At 34.0% G+C, this 8,160-nt stretch overlaps 2 long non-coding RNA genes across 2 annotated transcripts; both read left to right on the forward strand.

Moving 5' to 3' along the window:
• The first annotated feature begins 3,193 nt into the window (after positions 1-3,193).
• Positions 3,194-3,936, forward strand: LOC147523232 (uncharacterized). Its single transcript, XR_015196147.1, has 3 exons — positions 3,194-3,274; positions 3,563-3,606; positions 3,822-3,936. It is a non-coding gene; the product is annotated as an uncharacterized LOC147523232 (long non-coding RNA).
• Positions 3,937-4,307: 371 nt separating this feature from the next.
• On the forward strand, positions 4,308-5,578 carry LOC147523233 (uncharacterized). The gene is made up of 4 exons (XR_015196148.1): positions 4,308-4,418; positions 5,017-5,069; positions 5,167-5,277; positions 5,412-5,578. It is a non-coding gene; the product is annotated as an uncharacterized LOC147523233 (long non-coding RNA).
• The last annotated feature ends 2,582 nt before the right edge of the window (positions 5,579-8,160 follow it).

Genomic DNA, 8,160 nt, shown 5'->3' on the forward strand with positions numbered 1-8,160 from the left:
TAGAAGTCTTGGATTCAACTAATTGGATTATGAACTTGATTTATGGGGTCCATAATCTAGCCTAAAACCCATGCACGATTTTGTAAACCTAACCCTCTCCTATATAAAGAGGATGAAGGCAAAACTCTATATCTCTTCCTTCTATTAGCTAGAATAATATATAGGCTACTCCCCTATTTAGTTTAATTGTAAATTAGGGTTCTCTTTCTCAATCTCTCTCTTTATCTCCTATTAGTTATAATAATATCTGCTTTCTTCTCCAATTAGTTTAGAGTAATTAGGATTTAATGTTCTTGCCTCCAACTCCATTACATTATTAGTTTTATTAATATAAGTTTAGTTTAACTTAATTATGTCTTCTTATTATTGTTTATTATTAATGAACCCAATGAAACTAGGCTAAAAACTCCATTAAAGGAGTTTTATGAAGTCTAGGTGAGGGTTATGATTGTTCTTCATTAGTTTTCTTATTGTCTTATGTGCTTTAAGTTTTATAGTTGTCTAGAGATAGAGATTATAGAAGTTGAACTAGAGAAAGGAAACTCCAGAAAGAGATTTGTGGAGGAGAATTTCTCTTATACTAATCATATCTTAATACAGAGATTGCTAGGATTGGTTAGAGATCAATAAAAATTGTGACTTTTGTTGTTTTACCTTGTGTAGATTATTAAAGATTAAGATTAAAACATGAGAAACTAGTTAGAATAATCATAGGTTCACATAGATGGATTAATCCTTCCTCTATGTTCTTCCTATTCATTAAATTCACCTTTTAATTGCTTAGTTTAAATTAGTTTAATTTATAATTAGTTTATTGTATTGTTAGTTTAATTAATTTATAATTAGTTTTAGTTTAAATAAATCACAACACTACTCTTATTGTTCTCACCGTGATTTCTAATGAAATTCTAAGTTCTTAACGATTAAGAGTGGAATGAATCCTGACTCTCTATATTGCATAATGAATTGAGAGTTGGAATAATATTGATAAGAAAGTTGATCATTAATTGTTTGTGTTCTTCTATAGATAATTAAGGATCAAATTTATACGGTTATCAAAAGGTTAGAGCTTCTGTAGCACCTTTATCTAAAAAGTTTCCATTACTCATGATATCCAGTGTGACTTTGTGTTCTTAGAGAAGGCATTTGAAAAAACATTGGACAAGAGTGGATTTTTCGAGTTTATGGTGAGGACATGAATGGAGCAGGTTAGAGAATCTATCCCATGCTTTGGAGAATGTCTCACTCGGACTCTGTCTTAAGAATTGTATCTTGCTTACTATTTCCTCTATTTTCTTCGGTGGAAAGTACTTCTTCATGAAGGAGAACACTACATTTTCCCATATATCGAACGAATTAGGCTTCTGCGATAGAAGTCATGCGTGGCTCTTGCCAGCTAGAGTGAAGGGAAACACTCTCAGTTTAACTTGAACATCAGAAACACCCGAATGATTGAACGTACTGCATACCTCATGTATCCAGCGTAGGTGTTCCGTATGGTAACTCCTGTTCGAAATCGTGGAGGACGGGTAAGAGATTGAACACGTTAAGTGGAATGCAGAAATCGCTATTGAGCTGTGTGAGTCATATACAAGATGGAGGTCCATCTTGTAACGGTGTGTAGAAACTAGAGAGAGGCTCTTCAGCTTGAACTACTTCATCCGCCATCCTAATAGTTGAAAGATGAAAAATAGGAGAATGTCGAGATCGACATGCTCTCCTACGTGGGTAAGTTTTAAACACGCTAAGCTTTGTATAGCCTGAGCGTAGTCTCATGCACGATTGTGAGACTATTTTAGAATCTACTTACATGCGCACACAAATGTGTTGGATGCTCACACAACAAAATTCATTTGTAGCTTTGAAGTTTTTGAAAAGTTTGTATGCAATGTCTATAGATTAGATACTATGACCTACTTGAATGTAACAGTGGACACGAAACTAGGTTTTTGGAACTACACACGTCGAGAGAGAAGATCACTACTTCACCAGATGTTGTGCCACCAAGCATCTCACCCACGGTATTTCTAAGGGAGGAGAATGAGGAAGGTGGTTGGTCCACTGGAATCTGGTAGTTTACTACTATCTTTGTCGTGCTAGATGTTTGCCCTGATGAACGTGACTAAATTAGCTCTGCTTGGTTGATTTTATCTTTTTAATTTGGTCTATGTAACAAACATTTCACGCAACGTCTGTTCTAAAGTGGGTCTTAATCCCACTTTTTGTTCTTTTATGACTCGAGTTTAGCCTTAGCGTTAAATGTAAAGACGAGACTGAAATATAAATCACACAATCATCCAAGCATGCTTAGTAACACACAAATATCCTCTTACACTTTGTAGCGAGGAGGTTTAGAAATTACCTCCCAAGGTGTGCGTACACGACCCTTGGGGTGAATACGACGTGGTGGGGTTGACGAATTGAAGTGTTTTTTATCTTGCGTGTCAACCCAACATTTGAGTTTTTCCTTACGGTTACAAATTTAATCTAACTAAGACCCACAAGTCGGGTCGAAATGTTGGCAAAGCCAATAAATTACAATTGATTTCCTTCGTGGGCCTAAAACAACTTTGCCTTCGTGGGCTTAAACTATAAAAGCGGTAAACACGAAAATTAACTAAGTTTAACTTAATTAACTATTAACTTAATTAAACAAAATACATACAAAATTGGAAAGTGTTCATCAAAGATTGGAACTTCAACCCCCAAGTTGGGTTGTGATGTGCGCGCGTGGTACTACTTTTTCGTGCCACACACATCCAACCGGTCCAAGTTGGTTGAATCCCTAACTTTTGGTAAGTAAACTTAAACCAAAAGACTAAACTTTCAAAGCTTAGACTATTTTGTACTTAACCTACACTACACCAAAATGGTCAATTTGTAATGGAGACAATTTTACGTTAGTAACAGTTACTTCCGTTACTAATGAAGTAACAAATATATCCGTTACATATTGAAACAAGTGTTACCAAATATTTGGAGTAACAATTAGATAATTAGGTCACAGTTATATTGCTCTTTACTTACGTTTATATCCGTCAAAAAAGAGAAAAATAAAAAGAAAAGAAAAGAAAACTAAAATTGAAAAAATTGAAATTCTAATTTCGACCACAGCGTCCGCATCTTCCCCCTTAATTTTTTTTAACAAAGGTCATAATTTTGGTTTCCCTTATCTCGCTAAAACCCTAATAAGTTCTTCCTTTTCCAAAAACAAATAGGCCAAATAGGAAAGCTTGAAGAAGGAGCTGACTGCTGAGGAAGCTAGACAAACCAGGTAAACTCGCTCAAGAGATTACTCTCCTTCTCTCCCTTACTGAACATAATGCTCTTCCTCACGAATTGATTTCTCTTCCTCGCGAACTGGTTTCTCTCATCGCAAACTTTTTTATTTTTTATTTTTTAATCATATGCCGTTTTTCAGTTTGAGAGAACTTGGCATATACACTTAGATTAAACTGTTAAATTTGTTTCGTTTATACTTTTTCTTTTAATGCTTTGACTGTGTGTCCTTGAAAATGTTTCAATTTATTATATACTAAAGTGAATGTTGTTTTATTTTCAGGTATACCAGTCTGTGATCGATGTGGAAACTTAAGATTGCTGAAGGTAAGGATCCATGGCTTCGAGCTGTAAACAATCCTCTTGGAATGGAGTTCAATACCAATCCTGGAACACACAAGAACTAATTAATGGAAATTGATAAAGTTCGTGAAAGTTTTTGGAACCATTGGTTTGAAATGAAACATAGTCCAGTTGTAATATAATTTATTCTCTTACCACTAGGCATGCTTAGATGCTTACCTGTCTGCTTTGTCATATAGTTTGGTGTTGGATGCTATGTTGGACGTATATGTGAAGGATGCAAAAATTTGTTTGGCATCAAAGAAGGTATGCTCTGAACTTTCATTAGAAAGTGGATACTTGTGTAATATTGAGATGCATAGCTTGTCTTTCACGCATTTCATCAGCTAGGTATAGCATGTTTGAAAGATAAGTAAGTGTAGCTACTGATTTTGTGATAAATAATATGTTGATGAAAGTCAAAATGTGTGTTTGGACCTTGAATTTATCAACATGGATATGGGTGTTCATGGTATGACTGGTAGAAATTTATGGAAACACACACGCACCTATCAATCCAAATCCTTTAAAAGCAAGAATATTCATGTTGTGTGCGTCTTTGCTAGGGATAAGCATGTAGTGGATATGTTAGTATTTATACGTATCAGTTGACATTCTGTATACTTACATGATTGGCATGTTGGCATTGTCCTAGTTACGGCTACAGCTCTCTGTAATGGTGTTTGTAGGTTTATACATGGGGCAAAGGCTACTGTGGAACTCTAGGTCATGGCGATGAGATTGACAAGATCACTCCATCATTATTAAACAGCATTAAGGGCCTCCTTGTAATACAGGTATAATTCCTTTCTCAACTATTATTGTGCTTCTTACTTGGCCCCATTATTCATGACTTCCATCTCTATTTTATTTGTCCGTGTGACAACAATGTTGTGGTCACTGGTCAGGCGTTCATAGCATCACTATTTTTATTGGGTATGGATAATGTGTTAACTCGGCCACCAAAATTACAGAAGTGCATAGTGTGTGGTTCTATTGCTTAGAAGTGCATCTATCTTACTAGAGCTTCATTGGGGTGAGATAGCTTCCAGTGACACACATAGTAATGATGTCCTCGAGCAATCAAATAATTCTGTTTAGGTAGGGGCCTCCACTAAATATGCACCTCAAGTTAAGTCCTCGGTTGCCAAGCGTTCCGTTATAGAGCGTAGACATATTCTTATTGACATCAATGACTGATTCCCTCAGGATTTCCTGTTATATATATTTTCAAAGGAAAGATTGACTGAAGACTCCTCTAGCATAAGTCTGTTGTACAGTGATGGAACTGGATTGAGCATGAACATGGAAAACCATGATCCTAAACATTGGTCATTCTTTCAGAAGTTAGCACAGGATGAGTTTGTTAGAAATGATGTTTCTCTTATGGATCAGGACCATCTTGGATATTTGTCTCCACTTACTAAAGTTGATGAAGGGAGTCCGAGGTAAAAACTCTAACATCTCACCTTTTAGCTGAGCTTATAAACCCTTTTTTTAGTAGTGTATTTGATGCCTTACTTTCTTATTGTTTTATTCTTGAAGGAGAAAATGGATATTTAGTCCAAACTTGCAGATGCTTTTGATAGTGAGATGTTTGAATGGACACAAAGACAATGCTCTCCTGAACTTTGTTCTACACTTGTAAAAAATAAGGTATTTTATTCAAACTAGGTATTTTATTCAAACTGCCGATATTTTTTCCTCCATTATTAAATTATTGTTCATCTGCTAAAGAATTGAGTTGTTTGTTTCCATAGAATTTAAACCGGTACATGATTGAAATGCAGGTTTCATCTCGAAATGAGTTCGAAAATGTTCAAGAGAATAATGAGGTGGGTTCATAGTATTTTACTCCTAGCAGAGAGGAGCCTCTTTCAGACGACACAAAAAGTATAAATTACAAACAAGATAATGAGAGCACAGAGATGGATTCTTTTGCAAGTAGTTTACTTTGTGGATGAATAAAATACACTAGAAGTATTATTTGTTAAATTATTTGAATGGTAGAGTTGGTGTAATTTGTGGAAATATAAGTGGTTTTATATTGTTATTACTTTGTTGATTTTTTATTTATTTTTTTTATAAAAGTTATGTGTTTAGTAAGATTTGGTAGAGTGTACAGTGGATGCCAACCCAAAGTCACATGGAGTACTAACTTTTTCTTGTAGGGGTGCAAGTATCCCCAAAATTAAAATTGATTTTTTTTTAAAATATATCTACCATTAGTAACGGATATTTCCGTTACAAACAATAGTTAAGTAAATAACATGTCCATTACTAACAGATATATCCGTTTGAAATGACAAATTTAATTTGCCACCAACAGTTGGTTATTTGTTACAAAGAATTTTAGTAACAGATATAACTGTTACTAAAATTATTATTAGTAACGGTTATATCCGTTACTAAATTTGGCCTAAGTGAGAGTGACGCCCCATAGCTAACGGATATAACCGTTAGTAAAAATAAAGTAACGGATATAACTGTTAGTAAACGCCTTTTCTGGTGTAGTGCTAATTAATGTTTTTTATGTTTTGACTTAACTATATAATATTATCTTAATCTAAACATGCATAAACAACAATTAATGAAAACTAAAACTTAAACATGCTACTAAACTAATTTTTAACTTTTAACCTTGCTAATGTATTCCTAATTCATTTTAATTAATAAAAACTTTTAATTTTTAAAATGCATTTTTAATTGAATTTTTTGTTTTTGAAAATTCAAAAACTTGTAAATCTATATACTTTTTATCTACTAACAATTGAATTAAAAAGACCTAGGGGAATTAAAGTGAACTTACATATGAAGATTCTGAGCCAACAGAATCTTCATCTAATGAAAGCGAGGCGCGGCACGGGTTAAGTAAGGCGCGGTCACGTGTCATTTGCGTCTGCTGGGAAATGGTTCGCGGGAGCGTGTAGTGTGCTGGACGCGTGACCGACATCTGTGAGGTGCATTTCATTCGTAGTCTTGGCGTGTGGCAGATCGCGATGCGAGGTTTCTTTTTCTCTATTTGCACTCTGTATTCTACAACAAGTTTTGGTGGGTCATCTCTTGCTACTGTCGGGCTCTGTTTGCACAGAAAAGTATTGGAAACACACAAAAATGAAACATCAGTAGCGAAATTTATATATATAAAAAAAAAAACTAAAAATTTGAAATGAAGATTGAGAAGAAAGGTTCAATGGTTGTTACTTTTCTCCATCTTCTTCTTTCCATAAGAATCCATGACGGCGACACCATTTGAAGAAGAAGATTTGATATTGGTGGAAAGGGTTTTGTTGTTCATCTTAGACTCTTTGTTTAGAGGATGGTTTTTGATGGATAAAACTCTACCTTTTGCAATTCTTCTCTCCTACTTGGCTATTTGGAATTACTCTCAATCTTAAACTTGTATTAAAATGATTAGAAAACTTGTATTGAATTGATTAAGAACTTTGGTTTACACTAGGGGGGCGTTTGGCAACTCAACATAAGTCATAAGCCATTGAGCTAAAAAGCTCTTTTTTTTATTTTTCACTTAATGCAGAGCATAAGCACGTTTGGGAAATTACAATTTTTAAAATCAAAAAGTTGAAACGAAATAGCTAAGAAGTTAGAAGTCTGTTTGATAAAAACACTCAAAAGTACTTTTTCGTTAGCAAATACTAGCCATTAGGCCGGCCCATGGTCAAATTGTTACATTATATGTTTTTACTAATGTAGTATTGCAAAATAAGAACAATAAGAATATGTGATTCGTTTGGTATAATTAATATTGAAGAAAAAACACACATATTCAGTGAAGCCTTTCATTCACACAATCGGAATATTGATCCTTCATAATGTCCTCTAAGATACAGGGTAATATATTTCTTGTAATGGAACAGTTATATTTGCTAAAAATTCACTAATAGATGCATATATATATCAATGACATATGGAATTGACATACGCAATCTAAAAACAGACTTGCAGATTACTCTAAGGGCTGATTTTTGGTAGATATTATCTCCCTACCATGGATAGTAGCTCTACAAAAAATCAGGCCAATTGAATATGTCTAGTCTTGTCAAAAGAGTGTTAAAATTCAGGACCGTCAGATAAATTTCGAACTTGAACTCAATTTTTGGTAGGATTATCAACTGTATTTATTACCCAAACTAACTCCAATCCTTCATGCGAAAGTTGAATGGGATATGAAAGGGATTTTTAGTAGTCGAATGTTTTTTGTTTTTTTAGGATTTGATAGTTTAAAGTCGACAAGTTTTTTTTTAAGAATCAATATTTGTGTTTGTATTGATTTAGATTACAATTACCATTAAATTACAATTACTATTAAATTGAAATCAATTTTAAATATCAGTATATATAGATCTCAAATATTACCAAGCAAGTTGTGGGTGCGTAGCGGAAATGCGGAATGGAGCTCTTATCCTTTTCCAAGGAACCCGGGTTCGAGATAGTTTACATGCTCTCTTTGTTTTTATTAAAATTTTAATGATAAAATCAAAAAAATAAAATTGTAACTGACACGATTCGAACCCGCGA

Source organism: Coptis chinensis, chromosome 1 (genome assembly GCF_015680905.1).
Source record: "Coptis chinensis isolate HL-2020 chromosome 1, ASM1568090v1, whole genome shotgun sequence".
NCBI lineage: Eukaryota > Viridiplantae > Streptophyta > Magnoliopsida > Ranunculales > Ranunculaceae > Coptis > Coptis chinensis.